The sequence below is a fragment of the Ovis aries genome, chromosome 1 (genome assembly GCF_016772045.2).
Source record: "Ovis aries strain OAR_USU_Benz2616 breed Rambouillet chromosome 1, ARS-UI_Ramb_v3.0, whole genome shotgun sequence".
Classification (NCBI taxonomy): Eukaryota; Metazoa; Chordata; class Mammalia; order Artiodactyla; family Bovidae; genus Ovis; species Ovis aries.
The window spans coordinates 275998872-276019774 of NC_056054.1; the positions used below are offsets into that span (position 1 = coordinate 275998872).

A 20903-nucleotide genomic window follows, 5' to 3' on the forward strand; every position below is an offset into this window, starting at 1 on the left:
AAGATAAAAACAAACTTAGACTTAAGGATGCATTTTTAATGAATTATGCTGTATTAAATTTTTACATACATTGTCAGCAACCCACGAGAGAGCTAACATCATTTTCACCCACCATCCGAGCGAGGATACCAAAACTTAGGGGAGACAAGGTCACACAGCTAGCCAGTAATCAGAATTCAGATCCAGATGGATCTATTCTAGTGCCCACATCTCTGCCCAGCACCTTGTGCTGCCTCTCAGAGTCACTGGTCTGCACGCACACTTTAGGGATACATAAAGTACTGAAAGGCATCACGGGCTCATCGTTGTTAAAAGAGGCAGCTGTGGGGTGAGCTCCCCCAGCGCTGGAGCCCAGAAATACCTCTTTTCTTTTCACAGGTGCTGCCACCCTTGATGATTCTGCTTGTTGCTCTAAGTCAAAGGCTTTATTTTCGATCAAACCAAAGTGTCAGGGCTTCCCACACCACCATTCCAATGCCTTCAGTTGCTTGAGCTCAGCTTTTGGGGCTGATCTGCTCCTTGTGGGCAGAGTTTTCCCCAAGCTCTTATGTTAGCTCTTTAGGATATCTTTGCATCCTAACACATCCCATGTGACGCTACAATGAATATCAAGCCAGAACCCTTCTAATTCAGACCAGCCTTGCCATTCTTTCTGTAAAACTTGAAAAGTCTCAATCCTCATACCTGCAGGAACAGGCCTGGTTTTACTTATGTTACTTATTGTACAAACACTTTTACTCACCTTGACTTTTTCTGGAGTAGCCCCTGAAGACCAGAAATTCTACTACAGCATATTGCCTGTTAAAATTTTCTGAGATTTTCATTTTGCTTCAGGAAAAATCAGTTTCTTTTCTTTCTTTCTTTCTTTCTTTCTTTTTTTGGTGTCTTAGCATCATTTGAATGAAGCTTGGAGGGCAAATCGGCAATTGGTTCCATCTTGTTCATTGTTCTGTAGGAAGCTTTGAATGCTATACTTCTGACAAGGCAGGCCTGATTTCCATGGTTGTTACTACACTGAACTTGGCAGTCCTCAGTGACAATGCAAAGTGATTAATATAAGCGATGATCCAGATAGTCAGGAAGGATGGACTATTGGAGAAGAGGTTTTATTGGGCTAGATTGGTCTAGGGAAAGATGGCGCCATTGACCATCATTTGTCCTGGGAACTTGCATGAACCTTAACATTACTTTTGTTGTGCAGAATTTGGATAGCAAGTTTGGCACTTTAAAAACTTGGCCCCAAGTATTTTGCTATTTCTCCTTGTGAGAGGGAGTCTGTGTGCCCTCCCATTGAGCCTGCATGGCTGTGTGAGGGCTTCTGCCAATACTGGACTGAAAAGACTGAGTAAGGAGGGGCACACCTTTCACGGGCTTCTCCCACGACATTCCCTCTCTGGACGCGCCTTTTTGCAGTCCAGACCTCATGTGCTAAGCCCAAGCCCATGCTCTGGACAGTGGTCTCAGTGGAGCCCAGTGTTTGAGTAATCACTGTTCAGGTGTAGGCGTGGGAGAGAAGCAGCTTTCAGATGATTCCAGCCCACAGCAGCTCCAGCCCACTCAGACAGGCCCTCCGTACTGAGCACAGTCCAATCCCAACAGAATCAGGGAGCATAATAAAACAGCTGTTTTATGCCATGAGGTTTGGAGTGGTTTGTTGCACTACATGGAGAACCAGGATAGGAAGCTCTATTTTTCTCCTATTCTTAGTTAGTTGTTCAAATAATGCTTCCTTTCTCCTCTCAACTACGAACCAAGAAGCCTTAGTGCCGAAATATGGGAGGCAAAAGGAGAAGGGGACAACAGAGGATGAGATGGTTGGATGGCATCACCGACTCAGTGGACATGGATCTGAGCAAACTCTGGGGGATATTGGAGGACAAACCTGGCGTGCTGCAGTCCATGGGGTCGCAGAGAGTTGGACATGAACGGAACACTTAGCCCTGAACACTAAAAGCTTCCCTGCTGATTCAGATGGTAAAGAATCTGCCTGTAATGTGGGAGACCCGGGTTTGATCCCTGGGTCTGGAAGATCCCCTGGAGAAGGAAATGGCTACCAACTGCAGTGTTCTTGCCTGGAGAATCCCCTGGATGGAATAGCCTGGTGGCCTACAGTTCATAGGGTTGCAAAGAGTCAGACGTGACTGAGCGACTTTCACTTAGTGACTGAACAGCAACAAGACAAAGAAGACTCGAGGAAAGTCCGAGGCACGACAGTTAAACAATGAAGACGGTGAAGAGACTCCCAAGCCTGGGGCGGGGGTTGAGGGAGGTGTGTGGCATCCCCACAGATGCTGGTACATATCTGCTGGGTTTTGTGGTGTGTGAAAATAATCACAAATATGGGGGCTTGGCAAAGAACTTTTAGATGCATCAAATGCCACTGAATTGTTACAACAATCTTACAAAGTAAGGTTTATTAACACTGTTATCATCATTATTTTGCAGATTAAGAAACTGTGGTTCCAAAGGCTTAGATTGCCCGAAGACACATAGCAACTTGAGGGCAGAAGGGACCAGAGCTCATGTCCCCTCGCCGCTCATCCCTTGTCCTGCCTGGAGCCAGCTGCTGGACAAGAAGGGCTCTGGTGCCCCATTGTGGTAGCTGGTCTTGCTTCATACAACTTGGAGCTCCAAGCTTTGTAGGAAGCTAGAGGGGCCGCCTTTGCTGAACAGGTGAAAATAGCAGCCCTACAGGTCTCTCCTCACGGCGGGTGGAGGAGGATGAAGGAGAGAAATGCTGGCTGAGCTTTCGTTTCTCCGGGAAGAGCACACAAAGACTTCTGAAGATCCTGAGTGCAAACCTCATTCTTTGCTCCACTGTGTTTTATTTCTAGAAGTTTGACTTTTTAGATATCTTCTGTGTCTCTGCTTCTCACACGCGATCTTTCCTCTGGCTTTTGAAACACCTGGAATGCATTTACACTATCTGCTCCAATGTCCTCGTCTACTAATTCTATCATCTGTGTCATTCTGAGTCAGTTTCAATTGACCCAGATGAGTTGCATTTTCTGTTTCGCTCTGTGTTTGGTAATTTTTGATTTGATGCCAGCCATTGTGAATATTGTTGCGTGCCGGAGAGTTTTGTAACTTCTGTATTTCTGAAATTTTTGTAATTTCTGTATTTCTGAGACCTGGTTAGGGTCCTTCGAGCCAGTTTCATCCTTTGAGTATGGCCCTTAAGCTTTGTTAGTGGGACCAGAGCTGTGCTCCACGTAGGATGCATTTCTGGCTGCTCCTGGGCACTGTTTTCTCTAGACTCTTGACGCACATACACTGGTTAATCCTCGACTGAATACTTGTGAGGGACCCTCTGCAGGCCTGTGGAGCTTTCCCTGGGCAGAGTGCCCCTCTCTGACCATCTGTCCTGTAAGTTCTATCACCCCTGGTGTCCCATACTCCCAGCTCTGACTCCTCCACTTGGGCACTGCCCAGAGTTACCCTTCCTGTGCCACAGCTTCCAAACTTTCTGCAGGTAGTACCTAGGGCAACTGTAGCGCTCACCTCACTTGTGTTTCGTCTCTCAGGCTCACTCAGTTCAGTTGCTCAGTCGTGTCCAACTCTTCGAGACCCCGTGGACCACAGCCCACCAGGCCTCCCTGTCCATCACCAACTCAACTCATCTCCATTGAGTCAGTGATGCCATCCAACCATCTCATCCTCTGTTGTCCCCTTCTCCTCCTGCCCTCAATCTTTCCCAGCATAAGGGTCTTTTCCAATGAGTCAGCTCTTTGCATCAGGTGGCCAAAGTATTGGAGTTTCAGTTTCAACATCAGTCCTTCCAATGAACACCCAAGACTGATTTCTTTTAGGATGGACTGGTTGGATCTCCTTGCAGTCCAAGGGGCTCTCAAAAGTCTTCTCTAGCACCACAGTTCAAAAGCACCAATTCTTTGACACTCAGCCTTCTTGTGGTCCAACTCTCACATCCATACATGACTACTGGAAAAACCATAGATTTGACTAGAAGGACCTTTCTCAGCAAAGTAAAGTCTCTGCTTTTTAACACACAGTCTAGGTTTGTCACAGCTTTCCTTCAAGGAGCAAGTGTATTTTAATTTCCTGGCTGCAGTCACTGTCTGCAGTGATTTAAGAGCCCAAGAAAATAAAGCCTGTCACTGGTTTTATTTTTTCCCCTTCTATTTGCCATGAAGTGTTGGGACCGGATGCCATGATCTTAATTTTTTGAATATTGAGTATCAAGCCAACTTTTTCACTCTCATCTTTCACCCCCATCAAGAGGCTCTTTGGTTCCTCTCCAATTTCTGCCAAATGAGTGGTATCATCCCCATATCTGAGGCTGTTGATATTTCTCCCAGAAATCTTGATTCCAGCTTGTGAGTCATTCAGCCTGGCATTTTGCATGATGTACTCTGCGTAGAAGTTAAACAGTGTGACAATGTACAGCCTTGAGATACTCCTTTCCCAGTTTGAACCAGTCAGCTGTTCCATGTTTTATTTTAACTGTTGCTTTTTGACCTGCATACAGGTTCTCAGGAGACAAGTAAGGTGACCTGGCATTCCCTTCTCTTTAAGAATTTTCCACAGTTTGTTGTAATCCACATGGTCAAAGGCTTTAGCATAGTCCATGAAGCAGAAGTAGATCTTTTTCTGGAATTCCCTTGCTTTCTCTATGTTCCAATGAATGGTTGGCAATTTGATCTCTGGTTCCTCTGCCTTTTCTAAACCCAGATTATACATCTGGAAGTTCTTGGTTCATGTACTGCTGAAATCTGGCTTGAGGATTTTGAGGATTATCTTACTATCATGTGAAATGAGCACAATTGTATGGTAGTTTGAACATCCTTTGGCATTGCCCTTCTTTGGGATTGGAATAAAAACTAACCCTTTCCAGTCCTGTGGTCACTGATGAGTTTTCCAAATTTGCTGGCATATTGAATGCAGCACTTCAATAGCATCCTTTTTAAGGATTTTCAATAGCTCAACTGGAATTCCATCACCTCCACTTGCTTTGTTCATAGTGATTTTTCCCAAGGTTCACTTGACTTCACATTTCAGGATGTTTGGCTCTAAGTGAGTGACCATACCGTTGTGGTTATCCAGATCATTAAGACGTTTTTGTATAGTTCTTCTGTGTATTCTTGCACCTGATCTTAATCTCCTCTACTTCTATTAGGTCCTTACTATATCTGTCCTTTACTGTGCCCATCCTTGCATGAAATTTTACCTAGATGTCACCAATTTTGGGGACGAGATCTCTAATCTTACCCGCTCATTGTTTCCTCTATTTCTTTGCACTGTTCGCTTAAGAAAGCTTTCTTTTCTCTCCTTGCTGTTCTCTGGAACTCTGCGTTCGGTTGGGTATATCTTTCTCTTTCTGTGTTACCTTTCCATGCTCTCCTCAGCTCTTTGTAAAGCCTCCTCAGACACCACTTTGCCTTCTTGCGTTTCTTTTTATTTGGGTAACTTGGTCACTGCCTCCTATACAGTGTCGTGAGCCTCCATCCACAGTCGTCAGGCACTCTGTCTACCAGACCTTATCCCTTGAATCTAGTCATCACCTTCGCTGTATAATCCTAAGGGATTTGAGTCATACCTGAATGACCTAGTGGTTTTCTGTACTTTCTTCAGTTTGAGTCTGAATTTGGCAATAAGGAGTTCATGATCTGAGCCACAGTCAGCTCCAGCTTGTTTTTGCTGACTGTATAGAACTTTTCCATCTTCGGCTGCAAAGAATATAATCAATCTGATTTCGGTGTTGACCATCTGGTGATGCCCATGTGTAGAGCTGCCTGTCTCTTGTTGGATGGTGGTGTTGGCTGTTACCAGTGTTTTCTCTTTGCCCTGCTTCATTTTTGTACTCCAAGGCCAAACTTGTCTGTTACTCCAGGCATCCCTTGACTTCCTACTTTTGCATTCTAATCCCCTGTGATGAAAAGGACATCTTTTCTTGGTGTTAGTTCTAGAAGGTCTTCTAGGTTTTAGTAGAACCAGTCAACTTCAGCTTCTTCAGCTTAGTGATTGGGGCATAGATTTGGATTACTGTGATATTGAGTGGTTTGCCTTGGAAATGAACAGAGATCATTCTGTTGGTTTTGAAATTGCAGCCAAGTACTGCATTTCACACTCTTTTGTTGGCTATGATGGCTACTCCATTTCTTCTAAGGGATCTTGCCCACAGTAGTAGATATAAAGGTCATTTGAGTTAAATTCACCCATTCCCATCCATTTAAACTCACTGATTCCTAAGACGTCAGTGTTCATTCTTGCCATCTCCTGCTTGACCACTTCCAGTTTACCTTGATTCATGGACCTAACATTCCAGGTTCCTATGCAATATTGCTCTTTACAGCATTGGGTTTTACTCTGACCACCAGACACATCGAGAACTGAGCATTATTTCTGCTTTGGCCCAGCCTCTCCATTCTTTCTGGAGCTATTTCTACACTCTTCCTCAGTAGCATACTGGACCTGGTGGGGCGGGAGGCGGGGGGGGGGGGGGCACTCATCTTCCAGTGTTATATCTTTTTGCCTTTTCATACTTTTCATGGCATTCTCGAGGCAGGAATACTGGAGTGGTTTGCCATTCCCTCTAAGAATACTGGGGTTATTCGCCATTCGCTCCTCCAGTGGACCACGTTTTGTCAGAACTCTCCACTGTGCTCCGTCCATCTTGGGTGGTCCTGTGTGGCATGGCTCATAGCTTCATGGAGTTATGCATGCCCCTTTGCTACAAGGCTATAATCCATGAACTATAATTCATGAACTATAGCTATAATTATAAGGCTATAATCCACTCAGCTATAAAGTGGGGAGAAAACAGCCAATTCTGGCATGTAGTAGCTACTCAATGAACATGAACTATTACTGGAGGCCTTGCTGGCTCACCCAGGCCCATCGGGACTGTCCTGCCTCCAGCTCATTACCGTCCAGCTTTTACTCTTGCTGATCTCTACCATGTTCTCACCATGGTTTCTATTTTAAATTCCCAAGAATAGGGATTGGATTGGTTCGATTTTGTGTGGGCTGAGTGCTTTGGGACCAGCCGCTTCCTACGCTTCTGATTGGCCTGCCTGCTCATTGGCCAACCTTCTTATTGGCCATCTTTGGCTTTATTACCCCTCACTGGCCAATCAGCTACAACCGGAGGACAGTAATGTCAGATAGTATGAATACAGCTCGTAAAGGCTGCTTCATTAGGAGAGACCCCGGGGAAGGCTTAGAGCCGCTGTTTAGTATGTACATCCCATAAGGGGCCTGGTCACATGTTAGGAGGGCTTAGCTGTGTGGGCAGTGATTTCTTCTAATGGATTTTGAGTTCTTTGAAGATGGGCACCTGTTTCATGGACTCCTGACAGAATGTTAAGACAACAGGCACTTAACAATATTATGGGGGTGAATTTAACAGTATTATGGAGGTGCCATGGAGGCTGACACGTTCTGAGGAAGGTTTGGAGGAGAAGGCAGGCAGGCAGAGAAAGGATTCAAATGACGACGGGAATTTCAAAAGATGGAGAGAAGCAGAATGCTTCACAGACAGGGGCACTCGCATAAGCAAAATTTGGATGGACGAAAAGACCAACATTTTAGGGAAAGACACAAATAATGTCTTGCCTGGGCAAAGGCTAACCTGAATTTGAGCTACATTTTTCGCTGATACAGTTATGAATTGGCATTTTATTTAGTCTTCCTATGTAAATCCTGGGTCCCTTAATTTTTTACACACACACACACACACACACACTTACAACATAATAAAAATAAAACATTCCATAAAAACATATTCCACTCATGCATTTACTTTGCTAGCTGCTGAGATGTAGAAGTAATAAAACATACAAAGAATAATAAAAACACACTCAGAGGCAGGTTGCACAGAGGATGGTTGTTTTGCAAGCGCTCACAGATCTTATTTTAAGATTGAAGCCCCCAGGTGTCTTTCCTCATTTTTCAACCGACGGTTGTGGTTGTGCAAGAGGCACGGCCAGCCCTGGGGAACTGCCCCCCAGGCTCACACAAACAGCACTTGTGGCAGCGGACTTCCTCTTGGCTCTGCCTGGAGGCAGCGGTTAGTGGTGGGGAGTTTGGGGGCTGCAGGCTGGGGTCAGACTTGGAATGGTGCTAATTCTGACTCCAGTCCCCTCATTTTCATGTCTGTTTGACAATTTTAGTTTCCCACTGGGAGATGAATACTGTCCTGAAAGAATTCTGGAGGGGGCAGCCCTTCCAAATGTGATATTCCTGGACTTTTCAAGGAATAAGACTCCTGATTGGTGGGAATGCTGCTGTTTCAGTCCTTGGGGTATGGTGATTTCCTTCTTCACTGTGCGGCGCACAGCCACTCAGGAGTATCCGACTCTCTACCACCCCATGGACTGTAGCCCATCAGGCTCCCCTGTCCGTGGGATTCTCCAGGCAAGAATGCTGGCGTGGGTTGCCATGCCCTCCTCCAGGGAATCTTCCCAACCCAGGGATTGAACCCAGGTCTCCCACATTGCGGGTGGATTCTTTACCGTCTGAGCCACCAGGGATGCCCTGGTGGAGGTTTCCTCCTCCCCTCAGTTCCGTTCAGTTCAGTCGCTCAGTGGTGCCTGACTTTCTGTGACATGGAAAGAATCCCCCTCCTGCTAATCTTCACCCTAAAATCCTTACTGCATGTAACAGCCAGATTGATCCCAATGCTTTCAACTTGTGCTTACCCAACTCTGTGGTTCTTTTTACCTCTAGGATCAAGTCCTTTCCCTTTGCTCGAATTTAATTTTGCCTGGCCCAATCTTGTCCCACACTCTTTCCACCTTTGCACATTATTTTCTGGACACAAAAGCTAAAATCCAGCAGTGAACTCACTGTTCCTCTGCCCTACAGTCCCTCTCTCTAGGTCTTTGCCTACAGAGTTCTGACGTTGGGCATGAATTCTCATTTCCTCTCTCGAAATTCACCAGTTCGGTTCTCCACATCTAGCCCCACCTCTGGCATCCTCCAAAGCGAGCCTGCTTCCAGAGCATCTTCCTGGACCCTTCATCAGTGGATGTCAGTCTTGCCTCTATTATTGGTTGTCTTTTGATGTGCGCACGCTTGTTCCCTCAACTAAAACTATACCCTCCTAGAGGGCAGGGTAGTTCACCTCCAACACGAGGCTCTGGAGTTTAATGACTTGCTAGCAACTTGGATACTGTTATTTACAAATCAATTTCATTGCAAGCAGAGCTTGAAGATCAAGCAGTTGAACATTCTGATAATATCAGTGCCGCGTGTACTTGAAATGAACAAGCCAGCTTACCAGGAGACATTTCTCCTTGGTGGATTTTTCCTGTGTAGTCAGCACAGTGTAGGGGGAAGGCCTCTCAGGGAGAGCCAAGAGACTGGGTGCTAATCTCGTTTCTGCTGAAAACTAGCTAAGCTTCCTCTCATGAGTGAGCCTGCTTCCCAGGGACTCAGTTTGGTTAAGACGTGCATTTCGGAGGATAGTATAATCCCAAGGCTGCGGTGGGGGCACGCTTCTGAGACCGTGGTCCACGTTTGCTCATCTGCCCTGTTCTGTTCTATTTCTCTTCTCTCGTTAGGGTAGCCTCCAGCCTTTCTCTCTCTCTTGCTCCCCCTTCAGTGTTGGTGATGTGATAACGGCCTCACTTTCCCTGTATCCCTTCCTTTGTTCTAACCACACTTTGGCGTGTTCTCCTTAGATAAACATTTCTCATGCCGTGAGTGCTGAGTGCTGTACACACAAGCTCTGGCTTACTCTGCTCTCAGAATATTTTGGTGGGGAAAAAAGAGGAAGGAGAAAGAAATGAACTCTCAGCCCTGATACATTTTTCTTGTATTTGAGCGTTGCATTTTCACTCAAGAGTGCCAAGTCTTCAAGAAGTACGACCTCATTCTCTCGTGCGCTCCTGGGACTCCTGGAGGTGGGGTACAGCGGCACTGCCCTTGTGCAGCCCCATTTTACAGAGAGAGAAATCAAGACCCAGAGCCCAGGCACTTTGCCTGAGGGGCTCATCGAGTCCCCGGCCAGCAAGAGAGCACAACATGGGGTTCCTGGTTTCCAGCCAGTTCTCTAGCCGCAGGCAAGGGGACAAGTTTGAACAGAATCTTTCAGAGGCAAATTGATTGCAGAGCAGCCAAGAAAGGGTGCTGCCTTGGGGTTTCGGGGGTGATGCGTGAGAGCAAGGACTCTGACTGCAGACAGATGAAGGGAAAGGAATTCACTCAGAAACTGTGCTAGAAAGAAAAGGGGGAACTCCACTGAGGCAAGAACAAGGGGGAGAGGAAATCTTGAACTGTATTTATTGGTGTTCAGTCCTACACACCAAGTTGTATTTCCTGCCCTTTCAGATCTCTGCCCCGAGACCTGACCAGGGAGATTTACCGTGAAATGAGGAAAGCTCAAGGGCCTTTCACCTGCCTTCCAAGACCCTGGGAGGGTCCTAGTGATGCTTTCTTGTGGCTCTATCTTTTGGTAAAATTTGCAAAAGCAAGATAGTCTCTTTCTGTAATGAGTCCCCCAGGTTGTACGAGCTCTAGGACTCACAAAATCTGAACCTGCTGCTAGGTCCGGCCCCCCTGCCCCCACCGACAAAATATCCATAGCTTTGTGCCCCGAGAAACCACTCCTTCCTAAATGGATTTTAGGCCTTAAACTACCGGCTATGGTTGTGCCTGCTCTGTGATTATTGGGCAATTGGAATTCTTGGCCTTAGGGAAGGAAGCTAGCCTTTTTGAGCACTTCTTATGTGAACAGTGTTGTCAAAAACTCCATCAAAGTCCAGGCTCACGACATCTTACTTTTTCAAGGGAGGAAAACAGGTTTGCTTGGTCTGGTAGCTTGGTGGAAACTGCATGGCTCCAGCATGGCGCAGTCCCACCTGGAACTCATCATTTTGCATAAGCGGGGGAATTGGGAAGGAAGAAAGAGGATTCTGGGGCGAAGGGAAAGGCCTTTCCTTTCTGCATGAGTCACTTTTCCTTGTCTTCCTTTCGCTCTCCTTTTCTCTCCTCTTTCTGTGAAGGTGACCAACGTGTGTTTGTGAGGTCTGTGGTCTCTACAAGGCCTCAGGATAGGCACCCAAAATGCAAAAGGCAGTTCCTTGCAATTTAAAAGAGGGAGCAACAATGTTGGGTGGCAGCCTTGATGGGAGGGGGTTTGGGGGAGAATGAGCACATGCATATGTATGGCTGAGTCCCTTTGCCATTAACCTGAAACCGTCACAACATTGATAACCGGCTGTGTGTGTGTGTGTGTGTGTGTGTTAGTCGCTCAGTCGTGTCCGACTTTTTGCCATCCCACGGACTGTAGCCCGCCAGGCTCCTTTGTCCATGGAATTCTCCAGGCAAGAACACTGGAGTCGATTGCCATACCCTTCTCCAGAGGATCTTCCCGACCCAGGGACTAGACCCTAGTCTCCTGCATTGCAGGCAGATTCTTTACCATTTGAGCAAAGGGAAGTCCTCTTAACTGGCTCTACCCAAATACAAAATAAAAACTTTATACTCCAATACAAAATTAAAAGTTTGATAAAAAGAAATGAAGAAGCAAAATAGCTATGCAAATTAAACCCTGGACAGTAGAGAGATACACAAGGCTTATGGGGTTGGGGCACAGCTGGAGGTGAGATAAAAAAGGTAAGAAAAGCCTTAGGTGAGATTTCAGTAGGATGCAGGCAGCTGGGAAAGATGTACATGGAACCTGTGGCAAGAACCCACAGGAGAGTCAGAAGGAAACACTCAGGCAGCATCGTCCTTGCACTGGCCAGGGCTGAGGTGGTACCCGCCCGGAGCCCTGTGCGTTTTCAGAGCTGTGCGTCTGGACTCGGGCACGAGTTAAAAGCAAGGAGGCTGGTTCCAGCTCGGGGTCGTGGGCTCCACCCTGGGTTCCTGACTCAGTAGTCTGTGATGCGCCTGAGAGTCTGCGTGTTCCCAGTGCCCACCCCCTCACGATGCCAGAGCTCCTGGTCCAGGACCAAACTTTGAGTAGCACTGCTTCAGAAGACCCCACTCCGGGCTGCCTTGGGTCATGCCCCTCCTTACAGTGTCAAGGAAGTATTGCCCGCAGGCAACTCCACTCAGTATTCTGTGATAACCAAAGCGGGGAGAGAATCTGAAAAAGAATAGGTATATGTGCATGTATATGTGTGTATATGCATGTGTGTACATGCATGTATATGTGCATGTATATGTGCATGTATATGTGCATATGTACATGTGTATGTATATGTACATGTGTGTATATGTGTGTGTACATGTATATGTGTATGCATATGTGTGTGTATATGTGTGTATATGTACATGTGCATGTGCAGGTACATGTGTGTATGTGCGTGTATACGTGTATGTGTATGTACATGTGTATGCATATGTATATGTGCATGTGTGTATATGTATATGTACATGTATGTGTGTAGGTATATATGTGTATATGTACATGTGTATGTATATGTACATGTGTGTATATGTGTATGTGTATGTATATGTGTATGTATATGTGTATGTATATGTATATGTATGAGGCTTCCCCCATGGCCCAGCGGTAAAGAATCTACCTGCAATGCAGGAGACGTGGGCTCGATGCCTGGGTCGGGAAGGTCCCCTGGAGGAGGGCATGGCATCTCACTCCAGTGTTCTTGCCTGGAGAGTCCCGTGGACGGGGGTGCCCGGCGGGCTGCAGCCCGTAGGACCCCAGTGAGTCGGACTAAAGCTCCTGAGCACACACACGCACGCGTGTGCAGCTGAGCCACTCTGCTGTCCGCCTGAAACTGGCAGAACACTATAGATCGACTGTGCTCCAGCGTCAAATGAGCATTTAAAAGAGGGGATTCTCGTCACCCATACTTTCTAGACCACCTTTGGATGTTCGGATTTGGGAGTCTTGGCCTTTTCTGCCCATTTCCGGGACTCAGTGGGCGTATTTCCCCAAAGATGGGCTGCCTCAGTGACGGATGCACCCTCAGTCTTTGGGAGTGGCCAGGAATGGCTGTTTGCAGTGTGGACAGCACTCGGGCCTACAGACTTCTCTGTCCACACTTGTACGTGTGGGCCTCTCAGGGCTGAGATGAATCTGGAGTGGGGTCAGGTGAGAGCAAGCCATGAGTCAGAATTCAAGGCCAGGTTCCCCCCACCTCCAGGGCCCACACTGACCTCGGGTGTCCCGGGGATGTAATCCAAGAGCGGCCTTGAGTTCGTTACAAAAATGATTTGTCCAGGCAAGAAAATAAACATACTTGATGTAATGGTTTGTTCTTTGATTCATGACTTTTAAATATTTGGACATTTGGTCCCTGGGGCTCTATGTGTACTCCTGTTCCAGGTGCTCCAAATGTTAGATGTGGGCCCGCAGATAAGAATAGGCCACACCGCGTTCCTTTTCTAAAAGAAGAAAGGCGCTTGTTCCCCCGCCCTCTCTGCCTTGTTATAAGCATGAGAAGTTTCTCCTGGAGTGGGTGGCTCCCTGAGAGGCAGGGCCGCTTCTGCTCCCGCCAGCCTGCCCGGGGAGCCTGGCCGAGCGCCAGCGGCGGGGAGCCGGCTCCGCCTGCTCTTCGTCTGTGTCTCTCCTCTCCCCGCGGAGCCCGTGACTCTGCGCAAACTGCTGACACCAGCTCAGTGTGGCCACGGCCCCTCGCAGGCGCGCTCAGAGCGGGCACTGAGGTCTCAAGGCCTGGCCTTCCGCACGCTGAGGGAAGGGGGGTCAGGACAGTGTCTGAAGTCTATTTTAAATGCTGTCTCAAGGGGGCTTCCAACAGGTGCGTGTAGGCTTGTCCAATGAAGAGGCTTCAGACGGAAGAAGTTTTATTTTTTAGTATCTTATTATTGAAGTATAGTTGATTTACAATGCAGTTAATTACTACTGTGCGGCAAACTGGTGTATGTGTATATGTGCTGCTGCTAAGTCGCTTCAGTCGTGTCCAACTCTGCTCGACCCCAGAGATGGCAGCCCACTGGGCTCCCCCATCCCTGGGATTCTCCAGGCAAGAACACTGGAGTGGGCTGCCATTTCCTTCTCCAATGCATGAAGGTGAAACGTGAAAGGGAAGTCGCTCAGTCGTGTCCGACTCTTAGTGACCCCATGGACTGCAGCCCACCAGGCTCCTCCAGTCATTGGATTTTCCAGGCAAGAGTGCTGCCTTCTCCATATATATATATATGTACATATGTATGTACATATAGTGGTGGCTGGGAAGGTCCCCTGGAGAAGGAAATGGCACCCCACTCCAGTACTCTTGCCTAGAAAATTCCATGGATGGAGGAGCCTGGTGGCCTACGGTCTGTGGGGTTGCAAGAGTCAGACAGGACTAAAACCCTACTCTAAAGGGTTGTGGGCAGCAGCTTGCCTTGAAGCTCGTTCATCCCGCAGACCCTTTGGGCCCACCCTGGAGTTCTCAGTGAAGACCTGGAGACGGAACCAATGTTTGACATGTTTAACAGATGCTTCAGATCCTGTTGCGAGTGGTTCATGGACCCGGGGGAGAGCTGGCTACTATGTTCATCATTGTATTGATCGCTCAGTCCTCTCTGATGCTTTGTAACTGTAGTCTGCTAGGCTCCTCTGTCCTTGGGATTCTCCAGGCAAGAATCCTGGAGTGGGCTGCCATTTCCTTCTCCAGGGGGTCTTACCAACCGAGGGACTGAACCCGGGTCTCCCACATTGCAGGCAGATTCTTTACTTTCTGAGCTACAGGGAAGCCATATTTAGGGGGAGGTTGTTACTTTCAGTCACAGAGCAGCTTTCCCCGGAGAGGACAGAGGTGTCTCTTGGAGGCCCCAGAGCCCCCTGCGGTTACCAGCATGAACTCCGGACCCTGACCAGTTTCAAATCCCAGTTCCACTATTTCCTAACTGTGCAATCTTGGATAAATTATCTAGGCCTCATTTTCTCATCTGCCAACTGGGGATGCTACAAGGCTGTTCTGAGGATCATGTCATTAACAGTGCCTGGCACTATTTACTATTATTAGTACTCTCTGCTGGTATTATTCCTCAAATAGGAGGAAGTTTGGCAGCAGTGGAGTTTTTGCAGGAATACTGATTTTAGTGGATTTCTGAAGAAAATGGTGCTGGAGGAGTGAGTAACCATAGAAAGTAGAAGCTGCTGGGGACATGGGAGTGATTAGCGGTGCTGGACGCTCTGCTCCCCTAGCTGATGTGGGTGAACACGGAGCAAATCCCACTCAGCCCTGCTCTGCTCCCCTAGCCGATGTGGGTGAGCACGGAACAAATCCCACTCAGCCCCTGAAAGGGTCCTTCCCAGACCAGGGTTACCTACACTAATTACCCAAACACAATGCTTCCCGGAGAATCTTCCAGAAAGCGCCACATTCAACTTCAGCATACCTGCTTCATACAGCCTGGGCTCCAAATGGAGAAAAGAAGCACACACACACAAATTGATTTAAATTATGCAGGTGGAGGGTAATTAAATATTGATATAACAATTATTAAATTATGCAGGTGTCAGGGAGGTTTATGGGAAACTTCTGGAATCACCGCAGGAGAGGTGTAGACAGTGAAAAACTCTGCATGGGGCTCGAAGCTGGAAGACAATGCTGGGAAGTTATGGTGGAACTGGGCAGCTGGTGAAGCTCACGTTCACCGGGAGGTAGACGTCTCTCTGGATGAGCTCATCCAAACCAAGAGCAAGGCTTCCCCCCAAAGGCGTGAGTACTCAGAAGAGGGGCCACTTTCCTCAGGCAGGAATTACTTCTTAATTCCCAAAGAAAGTAGTCGAAATGGAAAATGTGGGGAATCTCCCTAAGAATCACCTTTTCATTTAAAACTACAATATTCAGCAACAACAATGTTTTCATCTCTGAAGTCACATTGATGATTTCAGAGCCGGAAAGAAATAGCCCTGCAATGAACAAATGATTCAGAGAGGAGTGTGGGGCAAGGTCTGAGGGATCGTGATGGGGGCCCTCCCAGATCTGGACCAGAAATGCGTCCGTGAACCGTGGTGGCTGGGATAGGCAGACTCACCACAGCTAGTCTGTTGGAGGAAAATTCTAGTTCCAAGGCAGTGAATTTTTATGTCTGACCATTTTGTCACGTGCGCCACTAAAAAAGAATGGTCCAGATGGTGGTCTCTAGTATGGTTTTCACGGTGTGGCGTCTGCAGAGGGGTTTACCCTCGTTGGCCATTAACAAGCAGTGCGCACAGCTTAAATGGGAGTCCAATGTGGAAAGGCAAGAAAGCCAAATGCTGCAATGACCTTTAATTTCAAATCTCAGATGAACTTAAATGTTCAGCTTTAAAAGCTGCAGTTGACAGTCAGAGCCAATGGAGAAGATGACAACTTCAAGTATCAGTTCAAACAAGCCACTTTTCCCTCTTTCTTTCTGCAAAATGCAAAAATAGAAAGTTATGGTTAAACCCCAGAGTTCTGATGCGTTGGCACTCAGTGTTTTGACTTTGGTTTTGACTTTGAGTTCACGGATGTATAGTTGATGTACAATGTTATATTAGTTTCAGGTTTATAACACAGTGACTGGACATTTAAGTACATTGCAAAATGCTCACTCCGATAATTCTGGTAACCATCTGTCACCATATGAAATCGTTTTGGTTTTTTAAGGTTAGATAGTTGAGGTTCTTAAACTTGAAAGAACTTCAGAACCACCTGGGGGCTTGTTAAAGCACGTGTTGTTGGGCCCCACCCCCAGGATTTCTGATTTAGTAAAAATTTGCATTTCTAATAGGTTCCCAGGGGGAAGTTCCCAACTTCCCAGCAAGTTCTTTGCTGTGGGTGTGGGGACCACACACAGTCTGAAGATCACTGTTCTAATAATGCCTCCAGTTCAGTTGGGCTCTTGATTAATCTTTAAGTCCTAAATTCTTTTGAGAATCTGACGAAAGCCATAGACTTTTTTCCTCAGAAAAAGCACCCAGCTAAGCATAGACACTTACAATTTTAGAGAATTAATTTCTAGGGGATTCCAAGAGTCTTTGCATAAAAGCTCTTGTCCCATCTAGAGCAGAGGTCAACAAACTTTTTCTGTAAATGTCCAGATAGTAAATAGTTTAGGTTTTATGAGCCATACAGACCCTGTGGCAGCTACTCATGTCTGCCCTTGTAGAGGGAAGACAGCCATAGACAATACGTAAATGAATGGCCAAGGCTGTGTCCCAAGAAACCTCTTTCTATGGAAACAGGTGATGGGCAGTGTTAGGCACAAGGACTGTAGTTTGCCAACCCTTAGTCTAGAATATGGATTTTAGAATCAGATATACCTGGATCATTAACTGTGCAACATTTGGGTCAGCTCTTAACTTGTGACAGCTTTGTTTTCCTCATCTGTAAAATGGTATGTAGTGACTCTAGCTATAAAGTATTGCACTGAGAATTAACTGAGATAATCCAATCAAAGTTCCAAGCGTTGCCCTTAAATGTTATCTTTTATTTTCTAAGTTAGCTATCATTTATTTTTATTTTTAATCTTTTGGCCATGCATATGGGAACTAAAAAGCCTCTTGATGAAAGTAAAAGAGGAGAGTGAAAAAGTTGGCTTAAAGCTCAACATTCAGAAAACGATCATGGCATCCGGTCCCATCACTTCATGGGAAATAGATGGGGAAACAGTGTCAGACTTTATTTTTTGGGGGCTCCAAAATCACTGCAGATGGTGACTGCAGCCATGAAATTAAAAGACGCTGACTCCTTGGAAGGAATGTTATGACCAACCTAGATAGCATATTCAAAAGCAGACACATTACTTTGCCGACTAAGGTCCATCTAGTCAAGGCTATGGTTTTTCCAGTGGTCATGTATGGATGTGAGAGTTGGACTGTGAAGAAGGCTGAGCACCGAAGAATTGATGCTTTTGAACTGTGGTGTTGGAGAAGACTCTGGAGAGTCCCTTGGACTGCAAGGAGATCCAACCAGTCCGTTCTGAAGGAGATCAGCCCTGGGATTTCTTTGGAAGGAATGATGCTAAAGCTGGAGCTCCAGTACTTTGGCCACCTCATGAGAAGAGTTGACTCATTGGAAAAGACTCTGATACTGGGAGGGATTGGGGGCAGGAGGAGAAGGGGACGACCGAGGATGAGATGGCTGGATGGCATCACAGACTCAATGGACGTGAGTCTGAGTGAACTCCAGGAGTTGGTGATGGACAGGGAGGCCTGGCATGCTGCGATTCATGGGGTTGCAAAGAGTCAGACACGACTGAGCGACTGAACTGAACTGAACTGATGGGATTTTAGTTCCTTGACCAGGGAATGAACTCACATCCCCTGTGTTGCAAGCGCAGAGTCTTAATCACTGAACAGCCAGGGAAATCCCTTAAATCTTATAATTTTGATATTTAATAATATCAGTAACAGTAAATGGATAACTGTTAGTCTGAAGGCCTCTATGAGCCATGCAGGCATTGGGCAATATTCAGTTAGTTCAGTTGCTCAGTTGTGTCTGACTCTTTGCGATCCCATAAACCGCAGCACGCCAGGCCTCCCTGTCCATTACCAACTCCCGGAATTCACCCAAACCCACGTCCATCGAGTCGGTGATGCCATCCATCTCATCCTCTGTCGTCCCCTTCTCCTCCTGCCCTCAATCTTTTCCAGCATCAGGATCTTTTCAAATGAGTCAGCTCTTCGCATCAGGTGGCCAAAGTATTGGAGTTTCAGCCCAGCATCTGTCCTTCCAATGAACACCCAGGACTGATCTCCTTTAGAATGGACTGGTTGGATCTCCTTGCAGTCCAAGGGACTCTCAAGAGTCTTCTCCAACACCACAGTTCAAAAGCATCAATTCTTCTGCGCTCAGCTTTCTTTATAGTCCAACTCTCACATCCATACATGACTACCGGAATAACCATAGCTTTGACTACATGGATCTTTATTGCCAAAGTAATATCTCTGTTTTTTAATATGCTGTCTAGGTTAGTCATACCTTTCCCTCCAAGGAGTAAGCAACTTTTAATTTCATGGCTGCAGTCACCATCCACAGTGATTTTGGAGGCCCCCCAAAATAAAGTCAGCCACTGTTTCCACTGTTTCCCTATCTATTTGCCATGAAGTGATGGGACTGGATGCCATGATTTTCGTTTTCTGAATGTTGAGCTTTAAGCCAACTTTTTCACTCTCCTCTTTCACTTTCATCAAGAGCCTCTTTAGTTCTTTACTTTCTTCCATTAAAATGGTGTCATCTGCGTATCTGAGGTTACTGATATTTCTCCCAGCAATCTTGATTCCAGCTTGTGCTTCCTCCAGCCCAGCATTTCTCATGATGTACTCTGCATATAAGTTAAATAAGCAGAGTGACAATATACAGCCTTGAAGTACTCCTTTTCCTATTTGGAACCAGTGTGTTGTTCCATGTCCAGTTCTAACTGTTGCTTCCTGACCAGCATACAGGTTTCTCAAGAGGCAGATCAGGTGGTCTGGTAGTCCCATCTCTTTCAGAATTTTCCACAGTTTATTGTGATCCACACAGTCAAAGGCTTTGGCATAGTCAATAAAGCAGAAGTAGATGTTTTTCTGGAACTCTCTTGCTTTTTCCATGATCCAGCAGATGTTGGCAATTTGATCTCTGGTTCATCTGCCTTTTCTAAAACCAGCTTGAACATCTGGAATTTCACAGTTCACGTATTGCTGAAGCCTGGCTTGGAGAATTTTAAGCATCACTTTACTAGCGTTTGAGATGAGTGCAATTGTGCAGTAGTTTGAGCCTTCTTTGGCATTGCCTTTCTTTGGGATTGGAATAAATTAGTTAATATTATTATTCGAGCAGAGGCACATGAGAATTACGCAAGTACAGATGAAGAACTGGGAGTGTGGCATTTTGTTCTAGAATTGTGAGATGTGAAGGATGGATGTCTCGAAGGCCTTATGTGTTCTAGCCCCTGCCTTTGTCTCCAGACTCCTCTGGTCGCTCTGCTACTGATGCCCTTGTCTCCTATCCAGGTGGTCTTCAGGTAGGCTCCCTTTTCCCTGGAATGTTCTTTTTCCTTCCTACCCACCCTCAGGCTTCTGTTCATGTCGCTTCCTCCAGAGGCCTGGTCCCGTGGGGTTTGTTCTTTCCCTTGGGACGCTCGGTAGACTTTGTACTTCTTTGTTTGTAAGTGTACCTGACGTTTGAATGTCTTCTGCGTTAGAACTGTCGGCTTCTTGAGGTCAGGACCGTGTCTGTTTTGGTCATCATCATACAGCTGGAGTGGAGTACCAGGCTCGGCCCTTAGTGGCTGCTCGAGAAATGTTTAAGTGAAGGAGCCAGTTTTACCCAAGGTTATTCTTGGTTCAAAATGAAATAATGCCCTGTATCTTTGGAGCTCTCTACCACTGTTGTCATCTCTAGGCTGCTGCTGCTGCTGCTGCTGCTGAGTCTCTTCAGTCGTGTCCGACTCTGGGCGACCCCGTAGACGGCAGCCCACCAGGCTCCCCCGTCCCTGGGATTCTCCAGGAAAGAACACTGGAGTGGGTGGCCATTTCCTTCTCCAATGCATGCAAGTGAAAAGTGAAAGTGAAGTCGCTCAGTCGTGTCCGACTCTTAGCGACCCCATGGACTGCAGCCCACCAGGCTCCTCATCCATGGGGTTTTCCAGGCAAGAGTGCTGGAGTGGGTGCCGTCGCCTTCTCCATATCTCTAGGCAGAGGTGGGAAAAATGAGGCTGCAGGAGAGGTCGCTTATGCAGCAGTTTTGGGCTTACATTGCCTTCTGTGGATTAAGTTCCCCCATCCCCATATTGCAGATCCTCAATGCCCTCTCCAAGTGTCTTAGAAAGCCAGTCACAAACAAATGCTACTCAGTGGTGACACACCTTTTTTTAATTGAAGTTTAGTTGATGTACAATGTGGTATTAGTTCAGGTGTACAGCAAAGTGATATATATATATATATATATACACATACATATATATACATACATATATATACATACATATATACACATACACATATATATACACATATACATACATATATACATACATATATACATACATACATACACATACATATACAC

The 20903-nt window shown here is 46.5% G+C and overlaps 1 long non-coding RNA gene across 1 annotated transcript in view; it reads left to right on the forward strand.

The window, feature by feature from the left end:
- Window positions 1-13181, forward strand: part of LOC121817628 (uncharacterized) — a 68226-nt gene extending 55045 nt beyond the window's left edge. Inside the window, exon 3 of the long non-coding RNA XR_006057647.2 lies at window positions 2446-13181. This is a non-coding gene — a long non-coding RNA (uncharacterized LOC121817628). The remainder of the gene's footprint in view (window positions 1-2445) is intronic.
- Window positions 13182-20903: the final 7722 nt, after the last annotated feature.